General features: G+C 33.4%; 1 pseudogene; it reads right to left on the bottom strand.

Moving 5' to 3' along the window:
* The window catches only part of LOC149179983 (uncharacterized), a 64,485-nt pseudogene extending 43,636 nt beyond the window's left edge, over nucleotides 1-20,849 (bottom strand).
* Nucleotides 20,850-22,744: the final 1,895 nt, after the last annotated feature.

The raw sequence follows: 22,744 nt of genomic DNA, 5'->3' as shown, positions 1-22,744 counted from the left end.
TGTGCACGTACACATAGTGTACATCACATACATACAAGTACACATGGCATATAACACCATGCAATACATGCACCCACACCTAACATATCACACATACATCTACACCTAAACATAGTTACCGATCAAACGAGAAAGTGAACTGGTACCCTTTTTTTTGAGGTAGAAAAAAGTCACCCGATTTTGAAAAGTGGTGATGCCAAAATTAATTTTTTTTAGCATATTTTTGGCACTTTAAATTTTCTTATGTATCAAGTATGAATATCTTTTTTTTCGATGTTAGTAATTTTCTGCTGATTTTGAAAAGTGTTGATGCAGCGTCGACACATTTTTTTAAATGTTATTGATTTTCATGCTAATTTTGAAAAGTGTTGATGCAACATCAACACATTTTTTAGACGGCTTATTTTTGACACTTCAAATTTTTTTATGTATCAAGTGTGAACATTTTTTTTTGTTATTGATTTTCATCTTGATTTTGAAAAGTGTTGATGAGCATCAACCATTTTTGTTTAAAGGGCTTAGTTTTTACACTTTAAATTTTCAAATGAATTAAGTGTGGATAATTTTTTTTAAATGTTGGTGATTTTCATGTTAGTAATAAAACATAAAAATAAAAATAAAAGTAAAAAAACATGAAAAAAAAATCAAATATAAAAAAATATAGGAAAACAAAACAAAACAAAACTATATATATATATATAATATATATATATATATATATATATATATAAACAAAAATTAACTCGTAAAAGTAAAAAAATTGAATAAAAATTAACTATATATATATATATATATATATATATATATATATATATATATATATATATATATATAATTTAAAGAAAAACAAATTGAACCACAAAAAAATCCAAAAACATTCTTTTTATGTTAAAAAAACAAATAAAAACAAAAACATCAATTAAAAAAAAAAAACAAACAAACAAACATTAAAAAAAATTGAAAAAAAAAAAATCGAAACAATTAAAAAAAATATTATAAAAATTAATAAATATATAAAAATAAAAAAGAAGAAAAAATATTAAAAAAAATCAAAACAAATTAAAAATATATAAAACAATAAAAATAAAAACAATAAAAAAACAAAATTTAAAAACAAACAATTTAAAAGAATAAAATTTAAAAAAATAATATTAAAATTAAAAATTATAAAAACACAATTATAAAAAATAAAATTATAAAAAAAGCAATTATAAAAATATAAATTATAAACTATAAAAAACACAACTACCCTCTCCGCTTCCCCCACCCCCACCCTCACCCCCCCACCCCCACCGTTCCCCCCCTCCCCGACCCGTCCCCCCCGGCCCCCCTTACCCCCCTCTTCTCCCCACCCTCAACTGTCCCCCTCGCTCCTTCCACCCAACCCCTCCCCTCCCCTCTCCCTCCCACCCCCCCCCCGTCCCTCACCCCACTCTCCCCTCACCACCCGGGCCCTCAGCCAGCAACCAAGAGGCTACAGGCCAATTCCGAGAATCGGCCTATGGCCTCTTAGCCGCTAGGTGGGGGCCCGGGCGAGGAGGGGAGGGGTGAGCGGGTGTCAGTGGAGGGGAGAAGGGGGTGAGGGACGGGGGGTACAAGGGAGTCGACGGGTCGCGTGGCGGGAGGGAGGGGGAGGGGAGACATGGGTGAGGGACCGGGGGGATAGGGGAGGGGACGGGTCGGGTGGTGGGAGGGAGGGGGAGGGCCAAGGGTGGGGAGGGGGGGGGGTGAGGGAGGGCTGAGGGTGGTAGGGACGGTCGAGGGAGAGGGAGAGGGGAGGGAGGGGGAGGCGAGGGGGATGAGGGAGGGTTGAGAAGGGAGGAGAGAGGGGAGGAGTCATGTGATGGGAGGGTGGGGTAGCGCCGAGGGTGGGGAGGGCAGGGGGTGAGGAAGGGTCCAGGGTGGGAAGAGAGAGACGCAGGGGGAGGGGAGAAGGGAGAGGGAGGGGAAGAGGGGAGGGAGGGGGAGGCGACGGGGGTGAGGGAGGGTCAAGGGGGGAGAGGGCAAGAGAGGGGTTGGGGGAGGACAGAGGGCAATTGTGTTTTTTATAATTGTTCTTTTTTTTTTAATTTTTAATTTTTATTTTTTTTAATTGTTTCTTTTTTAATTTTATTTCTTTTAATTGGCTTGTTTTAATTTAATTTAAATTTTTAATTTCTTTTGATTTTTATTTTTATTTTTTTTTAATTTGTTTTGAATTTCTTTTAGGTAATATGTTTTGAATTTTATTTTTTTTAATAGTTTATTTTTTTAATTGTATTCATTTTTTTTTTAAATTAAGTTTTTAAAGTTTTGTTTTTTTTTGTTTTTTATTTTATGTTCTTTCTTTATTTTTATAATTTTAATTTAAAAAATAATTCTTAAAATTTTATTTTGTTTAATTTTTTATTTTTAATTTTGTTTATTTAAATTACTTAATTTAAATATTTTTTTATTTTTTATTTTGATTAATTCATTTTCTAATTTTAATATTTTTTTTTTTTAATTTGAATTTGATTTTTTTTTGGGTAATTATTTAAAGTTTATTTTTTCTAATGACGTTTTTCTTTTTTATTCGTTTTTTTTATCTTAAAAAAAATGTTTTTAGATTTTTTTTTTTGGCTCAATTTGTATTTCTTTAAATTATATGTTTTTTTGAAAAAAAATCATTTTTTAATTCATTTTTTGATATTTTTTAATTTATTTTTTGTTTTTTTTTTCGTTAATTTTTTATTCAATTTTTTTAATTTTACGAGTTAATTTTCGTTTTTTTATACATTTTTGATAGCTTTTTTGTTTTTTTATTTTCCTTTTTTATATATTTTTTTGTATTTGGTTTTTTCGGACAAGTTTTTTTTTTTTGTTATTTTTTTTGGTTATATATATATATATATATATATATATATATATATATATATATATATATATATATATATATATACACTTTTATGTTTTATTACTAACATGTTTTATGTTTTTTTTTTTACATTTTTATACATTTTTTGTTTTTTTTGTTTTTCTTTAGGTTTTTAATTTTTTTTTAATGTTGTATTTTTTTTTTGTAAACTTTTTTGTTTTACTGTCTTTTTTTTTTTTTAATCGTATGGTTAGTTCTTTTTACATTTTATGGTTTTTCTTTGTGACTACTATACATTTTTTTATATTTGATTTTTTTTGTCATGTTTTTATTATGTTTTATTACTTGTTATTATTTTTATTTTTTATTTTTTCTCAATATTTGAATTTTTGTTTTCTTATGTATCTTTCTTATATATATATATATATATATATATATATATATATATATATATATATATATATATATATATATATAGGGTTCGTGTTGATGCTTGTCTCACAACCTGATCCTATTATAAGGAATTTGATAGTTGATTTTAAGTTTTTTGTTATAATGAATTGGGTCTGCCCCACAATGTGTTAATTTCATGGTTGGTCTTTAAGCTTTCATTACAATGGGTTGAGCTCACCTACACTGCATGTCAATTTGATAGTTGATTTTTATTTTTTTTTGGAAATGTCTCAAGTTGTCTTAGGCTAAGATTTTAAAATCGCTATACATTTAACATTTAAAAAAAATATACTTTTGGTATAATAACTCTTTCATTCAGGTGTTCATTTTTAAAGTTTTTTAGTCATAAAATTTTTCCATAATGTCATGCTTGAAATATTTTGAAAAACTTGAGATTTTTTTATAGTCATAATCTTTGGTTTTAATTGCATGGTTGAAAAATTGTCAAGATTTTAATGTTTTTCTAAGTCATGAGATTTTATTTTTAATGCTATGGTTGAAAACAATTACAATTGCAAGGTATTTTAGAGTCAAGATATTTTATCTTTAACAACATGGATGTAAATAGTTGGAATTATCATACATGATATTTTATATTTAACAACATGTCCGAGAATTGCTGGAATTTTACAATTTTTCAAAGTCCGGATATTTTCTCTTTAAATCCATTGTTAAAAAATGTCGAAATTGTAACCCGATTTTTTTTGTTATTCCAAAATAAATAATTTTTTTAAGGGTGTATTTTTCATCTATTTAAAGAAGAAAATGGTTTTTACTTCCATTTAAAAAATATGTTGAAAATTTACCTTTAAAAAAAACATCATTTTTGAATAAATAATTTTCATTTTTGGGTTGTCTTTTCATGTTCTTTTAGGGTTTTTGGGCCTGAGTACCCATTTTGAGGTAATAGTTCTCATTTCATCTATAAGTATGTTCCTAGTGTATGACATGACACAATACATAAATACACCCACACCCAGTGTACAATACAAGACAATACATACTCCTATGTCTGGTGTATGACACAACACAACACGTATACGTACACAATGTACATCCATTGTACCACATGCCCACAACACAACATGTACGACATGCACTCAATCCCACACCTACACTAGTACCATATGTACCACATGTACATAGTACCACCTATACACCGCAACCACCTGCACAATATGTGCACAGCATCACATGTACAGGACACCACCTGCACAACGTGTACACAATGCCATATGTACACTGCACCATTTTAAACCATCTACATAATACACAAGTACACAGTACCACACACATGACATGTACACGATACAACATGTACACAATGCCACATGCACGACATGTACACAACACCACCTTCACACAGTGCCACTTGTACAACATGTACGCAACACCACATGCACACAACACCACTTGTACAATCATGGACACCACACCATATGTACATAGCACCATATGTATAGCATGCACACAACACCACATGTACATAGCATTGGATATCCAACACGTACATATCATCATCTATACACATCACCGCATATCCCACACGTGCAGAGCACCATATGCATACAACGATGGATATCGACCATGCATACAGTACAATATGTACACATCACCATGTATCCAACATGTACATAGCACCATCTATACCCAACACTGAATATGCAAGATTCATACAACATTATCTATACTAACACCCTGTACATAATATTGCATAAACAACGTGTACACGCACTACATATCCACAATACTGCACTCACACAATCATCATAGATGCAACATGTACAAAATGTATGACATATGCACAACTATAATACCACACACCAGAAACCACACTGACTCTACCACGTAACCCTGCTTCCAGTGTCTTATCCATGCTTGTCTTAGCATACCATGGACCACATGATTTTAATTTTGTTGATGCATCACTTGGTATAACCTGTCCATAACATAAACTTAATATAATCTTAAAGTATCAACTCATAACCACATGATACTAACCTCGTAGATGTGTCAAACTACTCTTCCCACTTGATTCCTCATAGCTAGGAACTTCTTCATGCCACTTGCCTGCATAAGCAATCATTTCTCGACAAGGATGATTCCTAATGACCCTGTTAGACAACGGCATAGATACATACATACATACATATATACATATATAAACATAAGCATAATCATGATCATAACATAATTACCAGATATCAAGGTCAAGGTTTAAGGGAACTTCCTTTATTCATGCAACACATGCACAACATTAATAATAGTCATTCCCTACATAACCAAGGCATATGATGCCTAAGATCCATTCAATGTACCTTTTGGTTACTTTTCTCATTATTTTATTGCCACGATCCATTTACCACAATGGACCTAGTCAGTCCAATTGACTGTAATAGTCTTAACTTCCGTTGTGCTTAATAATGCAAAGAGCATCATATGAGTCTTACATTACCTATTGGGTACCACACAACTCTCCTTGAGCTCCATTAACTTTCCTCTTTCCCAAATAATTCTTAAGGCTCAAAACTTAAAATGAAAGTACAAGAAACAAATAATAAAAAAACCATGAAAATCAATAACAACATGACTCCACAAACAAAGCGGTATGGCCATACCCAAGACATAAACAAAGCTACAAATCAAACACAACAAATCATGAAAGATCAAAAGCACAAGACTGAAACAAACAGAATGAATCAATCCTTGTGGTTCCCAGGGAAAGCTCAATCCAAGCCTTCTTCAATATTTGATGGCAGTCTCTCTTGCCATGCAACTCCCTGCATCATGTTGTCATTAACACATAACTATTAATGCATAAATAGACATAACAATACACCAATTACCTCATCCTTTTGTGCCAACCACATTTCTTGCAACTGAATACATTTGTGTCATCTCTCAAGGGAATCCAATCCTTTGATAGATCCACCTATAACTAAAGACTAGCTAATATACCTTTCAAGTACATGTTCATGAGTATATTATGTATGCACATAAATTCAGACATCATTAATGTTAAGAATACTTCTTGTAGGGAAAGAACTCATTCATTTGGAATTAGGGTTTCCAAACATAGCCAAAGTAATTCTTGCCCAATTCATTTATTTGATGTTTTCCTTGCTGCAATTGAGTGTTACTATACACTGTCACATCGCCTGACTGTTAGTGATATAAACACATCAATTGTTACCTTGTTAGGCTAATACCAACATGCTTCCTGCAACTTCTCACACATGTCAACCACATGTTCCAAATATCAAGAAAATCATATCCATCAATTTGAAATCAACTTTTTCAAACAATCATGTCATACCCCATAGTTAACTAATAGTCATTTAACATAATTCTACAATTGTAAACTACATTCAAGTACATCTCATCTGTCTCAACACATAAGTATTAGTACAATCATCTTAAAACAAGATCATTTGAACACATACTCATATTATGCAATTCATCAAAAATTCAACCAACTTGGAACCATATGATGTTAAATAAATCAACTAGATGACATAATAGACACCAAACATTCAAACACCAATTATATGACATAATCCAATAGTCAAGTACCCAATATACAACAAAAGAAATTGCATACCTTAATTTATCTCAGGGGATGCGATCTTGTCTGCACAATCAATCTAGGTTAGCACGATACAACTTCACAACATATCAACTCAAACGTACATCATGATATCCATAGTAGTAACTAACTAACATGTTCATGTCATAAGCTCAGAAGCATTTTTTGTTCATGCATAACAATCACATATGTATGATTAGTCTATATTAGTATGGCACCATATCACAAATATGTCAGCACATACATGAATATTGCAACCATAATCATCTGCATAGTCCAATCCAATTTAATAAGATACATAGAACATCAAGATACTAATGTTATAACCATAATCATCAAGTTAACTAACATATAACAAAAATCAATTAACATATAACACGTTCATCAACAACATATGACCTAATCATCAAGCTAACTAGCATAAAACAAAAATAACAATGCATACAAACAAAGGTTACTATCATTCATGACACCTGTGTAGGTGACTATACTAATCAACTAGCATCTATCATGTATGTAACCATAACATCAAAAACATGTACATAAACCTAATGCACATGACAATCCCTAACTTACATACCTGCATGCCAAAACATACAATACCTGTATGACAATATGCTCTTGCCTTGAGGTAAAATGTTGAAACCTCACTTTAATGATCTACATATCTTATTCTATCTCAGCCAACACATTAGCATCATAACAACCAATAGCACCATGATGACCTAAATTTTCATACAATGGCTTCAGAAGGCATGTTGGACCTAATATTCACGCATAACTATAACCAAGACCATACATGCATAACGACTTCATATAGACATATAACACTTGAGTACCAAACCATATACACTTCAATCTAGCTAGAGTCGAGTCATCAATGCATGACCATATAAACTACATGAACCATGACCTCATGCATGAAAATAACAACCACATCATGCCACTATACACGTTTTCCCATGCAACCATCAACATGCATAAGCAATGCATAATCAACTACACATATGCATGAACGCATGTAGTCGAGCATAAGCGATTAATTATTGTAATCAATGTACAAGACTGATACATGTAATCCAAAATATTCAAGAATGTAACATAACATAAAAGGATGTAAGTAGGCGACATAAAATTGACATATAAGTGACATATAACCATATGAAACTAGTCACGTAGTCATGACAAATACATTTCGCGAAAACAATATCAAATTCTCCATGATAACCATACTACAACCCTAATCAATCATCAAGCAAATGTAACAAGCACATGAAATGCAAGTGTAAGATACACACATGCAACTAACATGCATGCATGACCAACATTTTCACCCAAGGAGAGTGCAACCACACTCTCATACTGCTCTAAAACACCTTCCTCCCACCTCCACCCAAGTAACCATACCAACCAGGGTAAACATGGGACAAGAGGCTAATATGGTAAGATTCGACCTCCTAGGTGACCTTAAGAAAGTGGAATCCATAGAACATCACACACAATCATCCAACATCATCAATAGAACCCTCAGGAGATAAGTCAACCACTCAGACACCATGTCTTTGGGTTGCACTATTGTTCTAGAACTCTTAGGCCATAGTCATTCTCTTGCTATGGGAAAGGGAGCAACCAAAAACCCAAATTTTTTCTCATAGGCCTGCCTGCTAGTGACTGTGGACAGTAATTACCAGTTTTGTGCTAGTAGCCCTAGGATTTAAGCCACTTTTTAAGGCCCAAAGCCCAGTCCACTACCCAGAATGGAATGATAGCTTGAAATCAAGTAAAGTACATGGAAACAATGCAAAAAAAGTAATAAGATGGAAAGGACCTTAACGAGACCCCTACTAGCCATGACATGCATTTCGTCAAACATATCATCGAAATGTAACCTATAGGTGTAAACAACATAATTAAGTGTAGGGATCCAATACTTATCTCAGAATCACTATGAACCATTGTTTCCTCGTGCCATTTGCTCCATTATCATCTATTAAGTCATAGACACATTATCCATTCATGTACAAGTAAAGACATATTGAGAGCCACACATAGCTACTGTCACAAAATTTACATTTAAGCAGCTTAGTAGGAATAGAAATACCATGAACATATCAGTCATGAAAATCCATATATACAACAGTACATTTTCACATGAAAATCAAAGGAATGAATTTCTAATTAATCAATGCAATGAACCAACTAGAGAAGGGACTACCACATTCCATCTGACCATAGAATGGATAAGTCAAATCTCTCTTCATCCATTCACCCCCATGCCATATTCCAAGCATGAACGTGGGACTAAAACCAAAAGAACTCAATTAGGGCATATCGAGACTAAACCACCTCACCCTCATTAATAGAAACTAGGCTTTACCATAATCCATCCCAAATAATTAGGCCAACACAATGAACACATTATAATAGGCTTTATTATGATCTCCGTCTAATCACTAGGAAAAACAAGCATGGATGCCACTAGATTTATCCACCTACACCGTGAGGAATTTTCCTGTCTTCTAGTCTCTTAGGCTTTACCACAATCCAAACATGGATCACTAGGCCCTAAACTGAGACCCACTCTCTAGGCTTTACTGTATATCTCAAACCCATGATTACTAGGCCCAATGGAGATAAATCCACCTCTAATCTTTCTCGTGTATCGTTCCATTCACCAGATTCCTAGGCCATCGAAGACAACACAAAATCCAGCTTTACTACAACCCACAGATCGGTTCAAGGGTTACTGGACCATGTGTCTTATCATTTTAGAGATCCACCTCACTTAGCTTCAAATCCATCTGGCAATCCATCTCAACCAAACATGAGAACCCCATCACACCATGGCTATCCGTAAATGGCAAGGCTAGGCTGAAAAACACTATTACACCTGGCAAAACCCATGCCATGATAGAAAAGAACCACATGCAATTCCATGCATACCAAATCTAGCAAGGAAAATACACATGCAAGTCAATACCTATAATGAGGCCCATTGTAGCTGATTGATCCTACCTTTACGTGCTTGATCCTTACTCCCTCTTTCCTTCGTTTCCTTTTTTGCTCCAATTCCAAAGTGCTCCAAGAAAAAAGCTAAGTATCCAAGAGTATGAGAGAGAGAGAGAATAATGGGAATGCTCCAAAACTGAACTGAAAAAAAGGTTACACTCATCAAGCTTGCCCACTGATCCTCAGAAGCCTTTTTATCAATGAGGCCTCTATTTTCTTCAATTTCCATTATTTTCCATCATTTTCCTCCTCACACGCAACCTGTGACCTTTCACCTCCATTTTATCCTAATTTCCATTATTTTCATAAATAATTGTGCCAAAAAAGCCATTTTTCCTTTCCAAAGCCTTAGCCATTTCCTTTGCCAATTTCCTTAGTCATAAACAACCAAATGAACACCGACACCAGGATGTCCTGCACAACATTCATATTGGAATATGTGTCCCATAATCCGTGGTATTTATATATTTTTACATGTGATTTTCACAAGGGTTGTTACACAAAAACACCACCTAGCTAACCAAATTATTGGTTATTTAAGAAAAGGCGTACATACAAGAAGGAAGGTGTTAAATCCCCCTACACAAAAATATGTAGCTCTATTATCCATAAAGGAACGCAAGTATGTTGTGCAAACAATCGAAGATGATAATTGGTTGAAATATATGCATGAAAAGCTAGAACAGATTGAGAAAAATCAGACATGAGAGCTTGCTCCTAGACCAACAAACAAGAATGTAATTGGAACAAAGTGGGTCTTTAGGAATAAGTTGAAATAGCATGGAGAAGTTGTTAGAGATAAGGCAATATTAGTGTGCAAAGGATATGCACAAATTGAACGTCTGGACTTCAATGAAACATTTTCTCCTATTGATCGATTAGAAGGACTTATAATGTTTTTTCCATTTTATGGTTTCAATAAATTCAAGATATATCATATGGATGTCAAATATTCCTTTTTAAATTGATATTTACAAGAAGAAGATTACATAGAACGACTAGATGGCTTTTAGCTATTAGATCAACCAAATTATGATTGCAAGCTAAAGAAGGCCTTTTAAGGTCTCAAGAAAGCCCCAAAAGCTTAGGGTTCTAAGTTTGATAGCTACTTTATCAAGTGTGGTTTCAAAAGAAGTGCAATTGATAGTATTTGTATTTTTAATTTAATGATGGAAAATTAATAATGGTGGTTGTCTATGTTGTTAACATTATATTCGCCAGTGATCTAGATCCACTAACATGCCATTTTGCAGTTGATAAGAAAGGTGAATTTGTGATGTATACACTAGGGGATATTTATTATTTCCTTGGCTTACATATTGCACAAAATTTGAAAGGAATTTTTATCTCACAAATATCTCAAGGAAGTATTGAATAAATCAGGCATGGAGGAGTGTTTTTTTTTAAGCATGCTAATGGTTATAGGTTGAAAGCTTAGTTAGATTCACAAATCAACAGAGGTGGACTAGACTTTATGCATATATATTATCAATAGCCTCTTCTATTTAATAGCCTCAAGACAAGAAATTATGCAGGAAGTTGGTATCCTTGGAAGATCTTAGGAAGCCCCTAGACAACGCCATCTTCTAGTAGCTAAGAGGATTCTTAGATATCTCAGAGCCACTATGGACATTGGTACAAAAGAGGCAAAACAATTTCACTGACCCTTTATAATGATGTTGATTAGGTAGGTGATGTAGATGATCAAAAGAGAACTAGTGGTGGTGCTTTCTTTCTTAGAGAATGTTTATTCTTATGGTTGAGAAAGAAGCAAGCTTCAATCTATCTATCTATACCTTAATAAGAACATATGGAAGCAACTTCTAGTTGTGCTCAAGTATTGTGGATGAGGAAGACTTTGCAGGATGTACAACTATTATGTGATCAACCCATTCCTATTATTTATGACAATACTAGCGCCATCAACATGTCAAAGAATCGTTTTTTCCACTCCAAGAAAAATCATATTCTAAATCAAATATGATTTATTAATAGAGCATGTTGCAAATCGGATAGTCAAGCTGGAGTATGTTCTTACAAATGAGAAGGTAGCTAATATTTTCACAAAACATCTCCCAAGAGATCAGTTTGAGTATTTAAGGAAGATATTGGGAGTTTTTCCTCTTGCCTCTCTCCACTAAATATCCCTTAAAGTGGAAGAAAGGCATCCAACAAGCATTGAGCATATCAGGATGCAGTTTCCAAGTCCACAAGATCAACAAGAAAGGGGGAGTTTGTTGATAGAGGTAGATTCTTGTGATGGAGAGTGTGTCAGTGTCTTTTCCATTGATGTCAAAGGGGGAGATGAATTGCAGATAAAAACCAACAAAAATGAGATATATTGATGATCAAACAAAAGGATAAATACACCATAACAATATTACAACAAAATAGAAATGCATCATAGGTGAATAATCACAACAATATAGAAAGGAGGAGAAGATGAAAGAATAGGAGCACACTTAAGATGCATGGAAGCATTTTATAAGCTCGAGATGATGTTAGAATGATGTTAGTATAAAGGATGCATGCTAGGTAGATTTGATGTTTTTCAAGTTCTCGAATGGACCAAATGTGAGTGAGATGTGTCAACATTTAGTTGGAACCATGTGGCGTTGGTGACATCATCACGAAAAGAGCCTGGAAGGGCTTTCCTGGAAGGTATATAAAGTGTGCATATCAAAATCCTTTAGGTTGAATAGGCACTGGGGACATGTTTCATTAATAGTTCAACTCGACCTATTCATTGATTGGTTGTATGCAGCAGGAAACCCCACATTGAACACCTCATCTTAGGCTTTATCCTAGAGAAAACAAAAGGCACAAAGGGAAGTATGGCCAAGATAAGGGCCCGAGGGATAAAAATATTGTTGAAAAATCATAGTTCTGACAAATGATGGAGGGCACACCCATATCATGATTTTTGTGGTGGTTTCATGTGTTAAAGAACAATGGGCCTTTAGGCTGATTGTATTACAAAAGTTTCACTGACACATAAAAAATTATTAGCACCTTAAGTATGATCGGTTCGGTAGCTATGAGGCAATCGCTTGGGGATATAGCACAAAGAGGCCTAACTAGCGGTGTTTTGTAAAAAAAATGGGTCTGCGAAGGTAAATATGGCAACATTTATGTCAAATATAATAGCACCACTTAAACTGGAAATCACAAGAATAAACGAGTTGAAAAAAATTAGCAACATGGACAGAATTAGAGGAATATTGGAAATTTAACCAAATCTGTAGCTCGTAAGATTTAGAAAGTCACAACTAAAGCATAATAAATTCTAGAATAGCAAAAATTGATAGTAAAGCTCAAGTTTTCAAGAAGAAACAGGTGAGGATTACTAGAAGACTTAGATAGAAAGCTCAAAAGGCATATTTTGAGTAGGAAAAAGGAAAAAACAAAAGATTCATGTAATAAATGAAGTGCAAGTTAACTAAAGTTCATTAACAAAAAAATATTAGTCCAAAATTCTTTACCAATGGAATTGAATTTGCAAAGATAGAAAATTTTATGTGAGCGAGTGTGTTGGTGAGATGGATGATGTTTCTATTGTGTATGGTGATTTTTTTAGATATTTTTGGTGAGTTTTCAATTGAAAATTTGATTTGTATTGTAGAAGGGACTCACTTCATGATTTGAGTATGAAAATTGTATGAAATATGAATCATTGAGGTCATGCAAGTTGCAACTTGCAAGTCAGGGTTTGTATCTCCTTCCTATAGCTCTTGGTAAATAATTAGGGGTTGAAGATCATTTTATTTGTAGTCAATAAACTTAGGGGTTATAGCTCCTTTCAGTTGTAGTTGATAAATCAAGGAGTAGTTTCTTCCCTTAGGTTGTAGCCAAAGAACTTTGTAACAATAAGTAGTAGCTTGTGTTGTGAAGTAATTTGAAGAATTTGATTATGCTAATTGTAATACATATTTTATTTCTTGCCATGCTCATATGAATTAATTTTTAGAAATTATATTAGTGACCTAGTATCATTATAAGTGAAAGAAAGTTTTAAAAATTCCTACAATATTAATTCACCCCCCTCTCAGTGTTGTCCTAGTTTCTAACAAGGTGAGGCAATTTTTCTTAGACAATGGAGTTAAGGTGAACTGCATCTTCACACGTTCTAGACTGGGTAACACACATAGAACAAACAGGTGCTCAGATAGGAAGTTTTATGTTGGATTACCAAATTATTTTGGTTTTGTTGAAGGATTATTTTATCGTCATTTGTAGATTTCTCTAAAGTTGGTGGCTACAGTTGCAAATGACACCACACTTTCTCCAATGCTGTTGTACCTAATGGCTTAAGCATGTTGGTTGCATCCATCAAGGTACTGCCTAATCCTTTTGGTTTGGTTCATCTCCATTTTAGTTCAATATCTATTTTTTGCAAGTTAGCTAGTTTCATTATTTCTTCTAGTGGTATACATTGTAGCCTACATTACGGTGTCCTCTAGTTACCAAGTGCCCCTTCTAGAAATTTATTCCCTACCTATTTGTTTATCTAGCTTTTTATATGTGTTAACTTAAATCACCTAGTAGGCCAAGAAACTCTCGATTTTCTATTTATTTCGCTTCATCATATTGTTTCCTTTCATTCCCAAATTGTTAGGAGCTAGCCATCTTTTATGGTACTGATCTTACTAGTGCACTATGCCCTCACAATGCAAGCATAGTCACCCAGGGGTCAATGGGTGGTGAAGGACCTAAAGGAAGGTCACGTCCAAAAACCGTGGCATGGGAGGATGTCTTTATCTTTCATTTTACTATCCCTCTGAATATTCACAAAGAGATTCATAAGCTCGAGGCCCTTGCCACCAATGACCCCCAAGATTTCTCCAATTCTAAAATTTTGAAGGAACTATCTCATTGGGTTCTAAACCTTGGTCATACTAGGGGAAGATAGAGTTAATACCTAAATTCCATCACCCTCTATTAGAAAAGCAACACCATTTTGGGAAGGGTATTAAAAGAGAACCATGAGGACCATAATGATATTATTTCTACCTTGAATGAAATTAAGCGAGTCTAACGATATCAACGTCTATTCTTAGTGAGTTTGGATTTCTGGCTTTCCCACCTAAAGAATCATCTCTCGTGCAAACTTTTGCCTCTAGCTCCTGTAGGGACCAATATCCAGGATCCAACTCTAGTGACCTCCTATGTCTCTTGATCATACGTTGTGACTTTAAACAGATGTTCTTCCTTTATATGTAGTACAATAGATGGTATATTTGATTGTAATCAATATCTAGTGTTTATTTTGTTAGAATTTCTCTCCGGGGAATGGTGAATATATCTAATTTTTCTTACTGTAATTTGAGATCTATTATAATCTCTAAAAGAATTTTGTTATATGTATTTTGACATTTTTAGCTAATATCAATTTAATCCACAAAAAATAAATAAATAAAACAAAATATATTTCTAATCCATTTTCTTATCTAAAAACACAATGATGCATGGATATTTATTCCTTTTTCTTAAATAACAAGACTACTAAATATGAGAAATTGAGTTGAGTTGGAAATAGGAAAGTAAAACCAAAATGTCCTCAAAAATTTTAAAGATAAAATGAAATTAAAGACTAATGAAAGAGAAATAAAGAAAATAACCCATATATATATATATATATATATAAACTAAATGTTTACTTTTTCTTTATATTAAATATTAGGTAATTGTTTTAAGGTATCTATTTTATCTTTCGATTAAGCCAAATGTTTGTCAACTAAAAGCATATTTATGCCTAGCATAGTTATATAAATTAAATAGTTAGCAAACACTAATAAACATCAAAACACTTACCTCATATTCATTTCTGTTGTCAAAATTAAAAAGAAGAATAAAAGAGCCTAAAAATGAACTAAATTAATATATATGTATATATAAACATTTTACCATAGAGATTTACATTAATTATATTTCTAACCATGGAGATTCACCCCATCTTACCATAGAGAGTTGTAAATTGGCTTTGTTACAATAGTACAACAAGCTCAAAAAACCACAAGTCATTTTCAATTGGCATTTTTTTAATGTGTGTATTGATTAACTACTTTGAAGATAAATCTGAACCTTTGATCTATGTCTACTATTAAAAATATTCTAGAATATGTTATGGAGGTTAAATCCATACTATCCACCTAATAATTATTGATAATTAAATTGAAATTCTAGAAACCTATTCCAAAATATGCGTGCTTATATAAATATAACTAGATATACTATGTATAAGAAGAAGCTAAGCAACAAAGAAGACAAGAGGTTTCCTAAAATTGATTTTAACTCTAACCAAAATCACAATTTATAACTCAAATAGAGGATGGAACAAGGATGTTTAGTCTTCGTTGGGGGACAAAAGAGGGTACTAATTTGCAAAATAAAAATAATATCAAAATTATTATTACATCAAAATTTAAGGAAAAATTAAAGAACGATAAAAAAAATTATATAAAAAAAGAAAACTAAAATATTATAAGGAAATGACAAGCCCACATATAAGAAAGAAAAATTATCTTTCAATTTTTTATTAATATAAAAAACAAAATAAACATCATAAATAAGCTTCATGCTAAACCTTCACTAATTCCCAAACATCATCATGGGAAAGGAACAAAAATGCTTGTTACATTTTATAAACTTCGTAATAAGCTTTACCAATTTCCACACCACCATATAGTATGAATATTCTTCTTACATTTACAACCATTTAATAATTTAAATTTCAAAATTCAAGCTACTCTCTTAATTTTTTTAAAGTTTTGTAATCCTCGTCGTATTTTGATCTGATTTTGTAAATTTTATATTAATGGAGTTGTTTTTAGTGTGATTTTTTGGTGGATTTTTCCGGTCTAATTTCTCTAAAATCCTGTTGGAATTCATTGAAATCACAACATTGATGGGTAAAATCTGCACAATAGAAGTGTCCTAAAGGTTTTTCATAAGACTAGTTTAAATAACACAAATCAAAATTTCACCTCAAAATTTTAACCCGATTTCAACACCAAAAACTCCAAAAAATTGCTTTATAAACAACTTCTATACTAATAAGAAAATTAAAATCTTATTTTTTATTTTGTAAACCTTTTATTAGTAAAAAAATTAAAGTCTTATTCTAAAGTGCTCTTTAAGCGATAAAAATTAAATTGGAAATTAAAAAGAAATATTTAAGAGCTTCCGATAATTTTGAGAAAATTCAATCATAATGGAACTTCCAATTAACTGATTAATTATAAAAAATAAAAAATAAAATCAAATAATAATAATAATTTATTAACCTAAATGTAGCCCAAAAAATGTATAACAAAAATATAAATTAATACGGAAAACTTGAAAAAATATAATACCAATATGTATGAAACATAATATAAAATATTTATATTAACGCTGCACATTGCGAAACAATTGAGAGGTTTTTTCTTTTCTCAACTGGCATGCATCACTTCGATCCGGGTCTTGTTAATTATGGAAGCTCTGAACTCAATGGAAAACCCAAAATAATTGGAGTATTTTCTGACCTGTGAATTTGCAAACAATAATTTTCAAACGCGAAGGAAACAACCCTACGGGGTAAATAGTAATGGGATTTATTTATAATCCGTTGTTCGCATTGTGTTGAATATGTTTTAGAAATTTTGTTTTTGGGTTTAAATTTAATCATTGTATGTTTGGTTTTAAGAATGTATCCGAAAGAGCATATGAGTAATAGAGACCTTTTGTTATTTTAAAAAGTTGTTAAATAAGTTTATATGGTAGAACATTTTAATTTAAAATTACCAGAGGAGAATAATGGGGAAGAAATATATGCTTTAAAAGAAAAATGAACTAGTTTTTCTTAATGAAAAGAAAAATCTTAGGTAATTAAAGGGATTCAAACGCTAAAAGCAGTATTTTGCTTAAAAAAAATGGTTAAGAATAAATTGTAATACCACTAAAAAGAATTATTGGAAATAAGTTTTAATACCACTAAAGAATACATAAAAAGTTGTTATTCATGGAGGCAAGAAGTCTAAGCTTGTGGGGAGTTGTTGTGCCAGCTCGTTCGCTTGGAGGAGCATGCTCTCTCCCATAATTTTCCTAAAATGACCTATTATTATCCGATAATTGTGTTTTATGCACTTGTTGAATTAGTTTTATTTCTATTTGTTTAAGAATCAGTTTAATTGATTAATGTGTGAATGCTTACCATATGTATGATCAAGGCGTGTATGTAAATACATAGTAGCATATATGAAAAGTAATGTAAATACATGATATATGAAAAGTAATGTAAATACATGATGTATGGTATGTAGCGATGAGATGATATTATTTATTCATATTTATTTTCATTTGTGATTTATATATTGTTGCGTGCGAAATAATTTTTGAGCCTTAACTTCTAGTGAGCTATATCGGTGTACCAGATGCCATAAGGAATCTTGGCCTAAATTTATCAGATCTTATAAGGGATACTTTTTTTTGTAAAATCCAATTCTTACATTGTTAGAAAGAGCCAATCTAAGATACAAATATGTGTGAGAATTGCATACTATCACAACTTAAATTGTGAGAATTATGCGTTAAACTGAGACTAACCATAAGGAACAAATTAAAACATAAAAATAAAATTATATATCATTAAAATAAACTGTAAATTAAAAAAAAAAAAAAATAGACAATGAAATATAGAAACAAAGATTCATTAAAAAAGATAATGACTTGAGATCTATTTGTGAATCCTTATAAAACTTCCTATTTAAATTTGAGGAAATGTCGCTAACACCTAAATTATAAAAAAGTTGTTATCATCTTGTCGTAACTATCTTGTACTATCTTGTACTGTAAATAAGAAATTAACAAAATAAAATACATAAAACATTACAACATCTAATCCGATATAAATCATTACAAACATTGTGAAGGACATGGTCCCTAAAATAAATTCCAAGGAGCACAAGTTATAGCATCTAAGTTACTTTAGTTGTAAACTATGATTAAACAATTATGTAAGAGAAAGGAGCATGATATAACAACTATAAATCTGATTTCTTATGAAGAGAAATTTATGTTATTAAATATATTCATGCTATGGGATAGTAGAGTTGACTTCCCTGCCTCCGGCAATGCAGGGACTCTAGTGATCGATACAACGTTGACCAGCAATTAATCGGTCCTTTGACCAACAAAAATTGTGTGCTATCAAAATTTAACCAAAGTTTATCCCTGGAAATTTCGGTGTAAGAAACTTATAACCAAAGTTTTGAATTCAAGGTCTTATTACAAGCTTCACATGCCTCGATGTTATTTCAGCCGGGACAAGTTATTAAGGTAAAGTATTTTATGCAGGTAATTTATTTATATCAAATCTTTTCCAGCTAGCCAATATACTTCGAGGCCCTTTTGAGGTTCTTTCCACATGTCTATCAAGGCCCCTTCCACATGACTATTAGCATGCAACTCTGGCATGGTAAAAGATAGTTGGCACAGAAGGCTCAAGCAAAAACTAGGGCCACTCCTTCACTATTTCATCGTCGTTTTGTCTCCGCCTGCCCAGAAGAGTCTGCAAGATTTCAATTCCAGCCTTTGGACGTGCTCCAGTTTCTTGGTATGCTTATTTTGTTCCTTGGTATATCTGTTTTCAAAATGCTATATATGTTTTCATTTTGAAAGGTTATAGCTGGTCGTCAGTCATAGGCATAGACAACATGAGAGACAACACCTATGAGTTCATGAATTTTTTCATTAACCCCAACAAAATACAACAAGCTAATAAAATTTATTGCAAATATACCTTGAAATCTTTTTAAAAAAACAAAGAAATGAAGGAAAATAAGAGACGTACCACAGGCAGTTCCTTACGGAAGATGTAAAATCTAAGTCTGGCAATGGCGTCCAGGAGCCAATTCCGTCCGCTTATATGACAGTGAACGTGCAGAGATTTTTTTTGCTGACATTTCTTCCACTGCGCAAGAACTTCGTCTCTCTGTAACCTATTATACCATCCCTACAACTCTGCACATATATAAAGAAATAACATGCCTTAAACTTCTGAGCCATATATAAAGGTAAGGCCTATAGGCTCCTGGCAAAAAGATAAGGCAAAAGGCGAGCAGCGTTGGGCAGCCAAGTTGGTATGGAAGAACTGCTGAAAGCATCTAAGCGGATGCCGGGAATGGGTGCAATACAATGGTAAACACCATATCAATGGACCCCTAATCTCTGGCATGGCCAGGCATCTTTAGATAAGAGAATACGCTCTCGCAATGGATTTTTTGTAGAAAGCTTTACCGCCAAGACTGAGCAGGGCGAGCTCTTGGCCGAAGCTAAGAAAAGGTTTAAGGCTTTAAACTTCTGAGCCATAAAATCCTATTTTGTGCACATATATAAAGAACTCACAAGCTTTAAACTTCTAAGTTATAAAAATCCTATTTTCAAAATATTTAGCAAAATAAAACATGGGCCGACCTGATCTTTATTGATTGTTTGAGAAATAGTCAACGTTAACTTGGCCGTGATGTCATTGTGTGTGAGCATATAAATCCTTGGAAAATGCCCCAGATGATTCTCTTCCTGTGCTCCAAGAAATAGGACCTTGAGCTTCAATGCCTGGAAGATTGGAGGCCGAAACAATCTCGCCTCCTACCAAACCAATGCCAAGATTTAGTCCTCATAATCAATGAATTAACAGGGCACAATGGAATAAGATTTGCCACGGTGAATCGCTAATATTACCAGACGAGTACTACTAGTTCGGGGTAAGCTGCTATTAATTTGATGTCTGTTATTGGACTGTAATTGATAGATGACCAAAGCATTCCAGGGGCTCCCGCTGTCCAGGAAGCTAAAGGAAAACTTTACCTTCCATTTCCTTGTGAACTAAGATTGTGGATTCTGTGGTGCAGACGAAATCCGTCCACCAGAATGGGGAAACGAGTAGCATTGCCGTGTTTTTACAGCAAATGATGTTGCTACCGCCATGGGTAGGGTTTCTGATTATATTTCAGAAGTTGAAGTTGTCGCAACAGCCAGGTCATCGGTTATAGGCATAGACAACATGAGAGACAAGTTGTCCATCTTGCAGTTTGAGCTATTGCATGTGAGACAAGTTGTAGGGTAGTGAGCCCAAAGAGTTAGACAAATGGTAAATTTGTGGGCCCACAGCGTAAAACATGGTGATTTATTACTACTTTGTATGTGACATCTCTGCATGCACTCCAAGAGTCCTTTGCAAAGGTAAATCTCTACATCCATTACAGGTTTCACATTCTCTTTCATTTCTGTCGAGTAAATCAATTCGCACCAGGGACAGAGTACTGGAGTTTCAAGTGCAGGGCCAAGCCAGGTGCAAGTACTGGGGTTTCAAGTGCAAGTGCCAGAGATGCATTTTGGAGCACTCTCTAAGGACATCTTTGAAGCCTATAATTACTACACGGTTTGAGCAAATGCATCACCAAGCAGAGGAGGAATTGATGGCTACAAGGTCTGGTCAACAACCTATCGATGTGGATCTTCCAGCATGCGCAGAATTCGTAGAGCTTGCTTTAGAGGCAGAGAGGTTCATTGGGAGATCCCAGCTATCTGAAGAAGAGAATAACTGGATTCGTGCATCTTTTATGTCTTCATACCTGATAGGAGCACAGTCCAAATGCTTCGCTCCCATCATCTTCAATAGCTGCCATCCTTTAAAGCTTATGGTGGCCATTCAAAGCACTGATCCCTCGGACTTTCGAAATTTCAACCTGGCAATGTGGCTGTTGAAGAACTGTGAACCTTGTGCAGGGGATGAAAATGAAGCATTAATTAGGTAGTATGTATCTGAGCAGGTGAGAGAGGCATGCATCAGTGTGTTTGGTAGACACTCTGAAGATGCTTTCCAAGCGCTTGTCCTCCATTATATAAACGAACAGGCTGAAGAAATTGTGCCTGTCGTCAAGTATGTACACGGACTACTGTAAAAGGACACCACCCTTTTCCCGGCCACTTCGGGGTCATATTCGATTTGCAAGACGTTTGGCATAGGCGTATTTTGTTTGAAACGTTCTAAGTGATTAGTTAAATCGTGATATCCCTGTTATGTGACAAATATAAGAAGTTAAACTAAGGTTGAATACAATGCTCAAATGGCTTTCAAATTTTCTGTTCAGTGTTTAGCATTGATGCCCTGATTTGATATGGATAATTGTTTGGCATGGATGAACGCTGAATACAATGCTCAAATGGTTTTGAAATCTTTTGTTTGGTGTGTTTGGCATTGATGCCCTATTTTGACATGGACAATTGTTTGGCATGGATGAACGCTGGTATATTTTTATAGGCAGATGAAGGAATGTAAAGTGTAACTTTTAGTAGGTTAAATTATACATTTACAAAGTAGTATGGGTCGGAATTGGATTTTTTATATACTATAAGGTGGTAGTTAATCTCTATAGCTATGCAGTATTTAATGCTACTACATATCCTATTCTATATAGGATATGATATGATACCATACGTTGTTGTTAGAATGACTGTTGTGCATGTTTAATGCTACTACATGTGGGATATAGGTTATTAGAATATGACTACTGTGCATAGTATATAGTCCTTCAAATTTGATGGTCTGCGTACCACATCCAAAAACAGGGCACCATTCAAAGATACCAAACAGAAATACACTATTTGTACCTGTGATGATATAATTCTAGGATACAAAGGACGTAGCATGTATTTAATTTTGAAATAGAACAATCCAAACATTTCTTACTTGACTTAGGTAATTCAGACTTTTACTAAATAGCTATGTTAGTTATATATATGTTATCTTTATGTTTAAATTACTATTATTATTATACTCTATTGCAATTTGTTATGATATTTGTAAAGTTCAGTTTTGT

The sequence above is a fragment of the Pinus tabuliformis genome, chromosome 3_2, assembly GCF_031772625.1.
Source record: "Pinus tabuliformis cultivar Carrire ecotype Pingquan chromosome 3_2, CPIR1, whole genome shotgun sequence".
Lineage (NCBI taxonomy): Eukaryota > Viridiplantae > Streptophyta > Pinopsida > Pinales > Pinaceae > Pinus > Pinus tabuliformis.
This window is presented reverse-complemented; position numbering and strand designations above follow the sequence as displayed.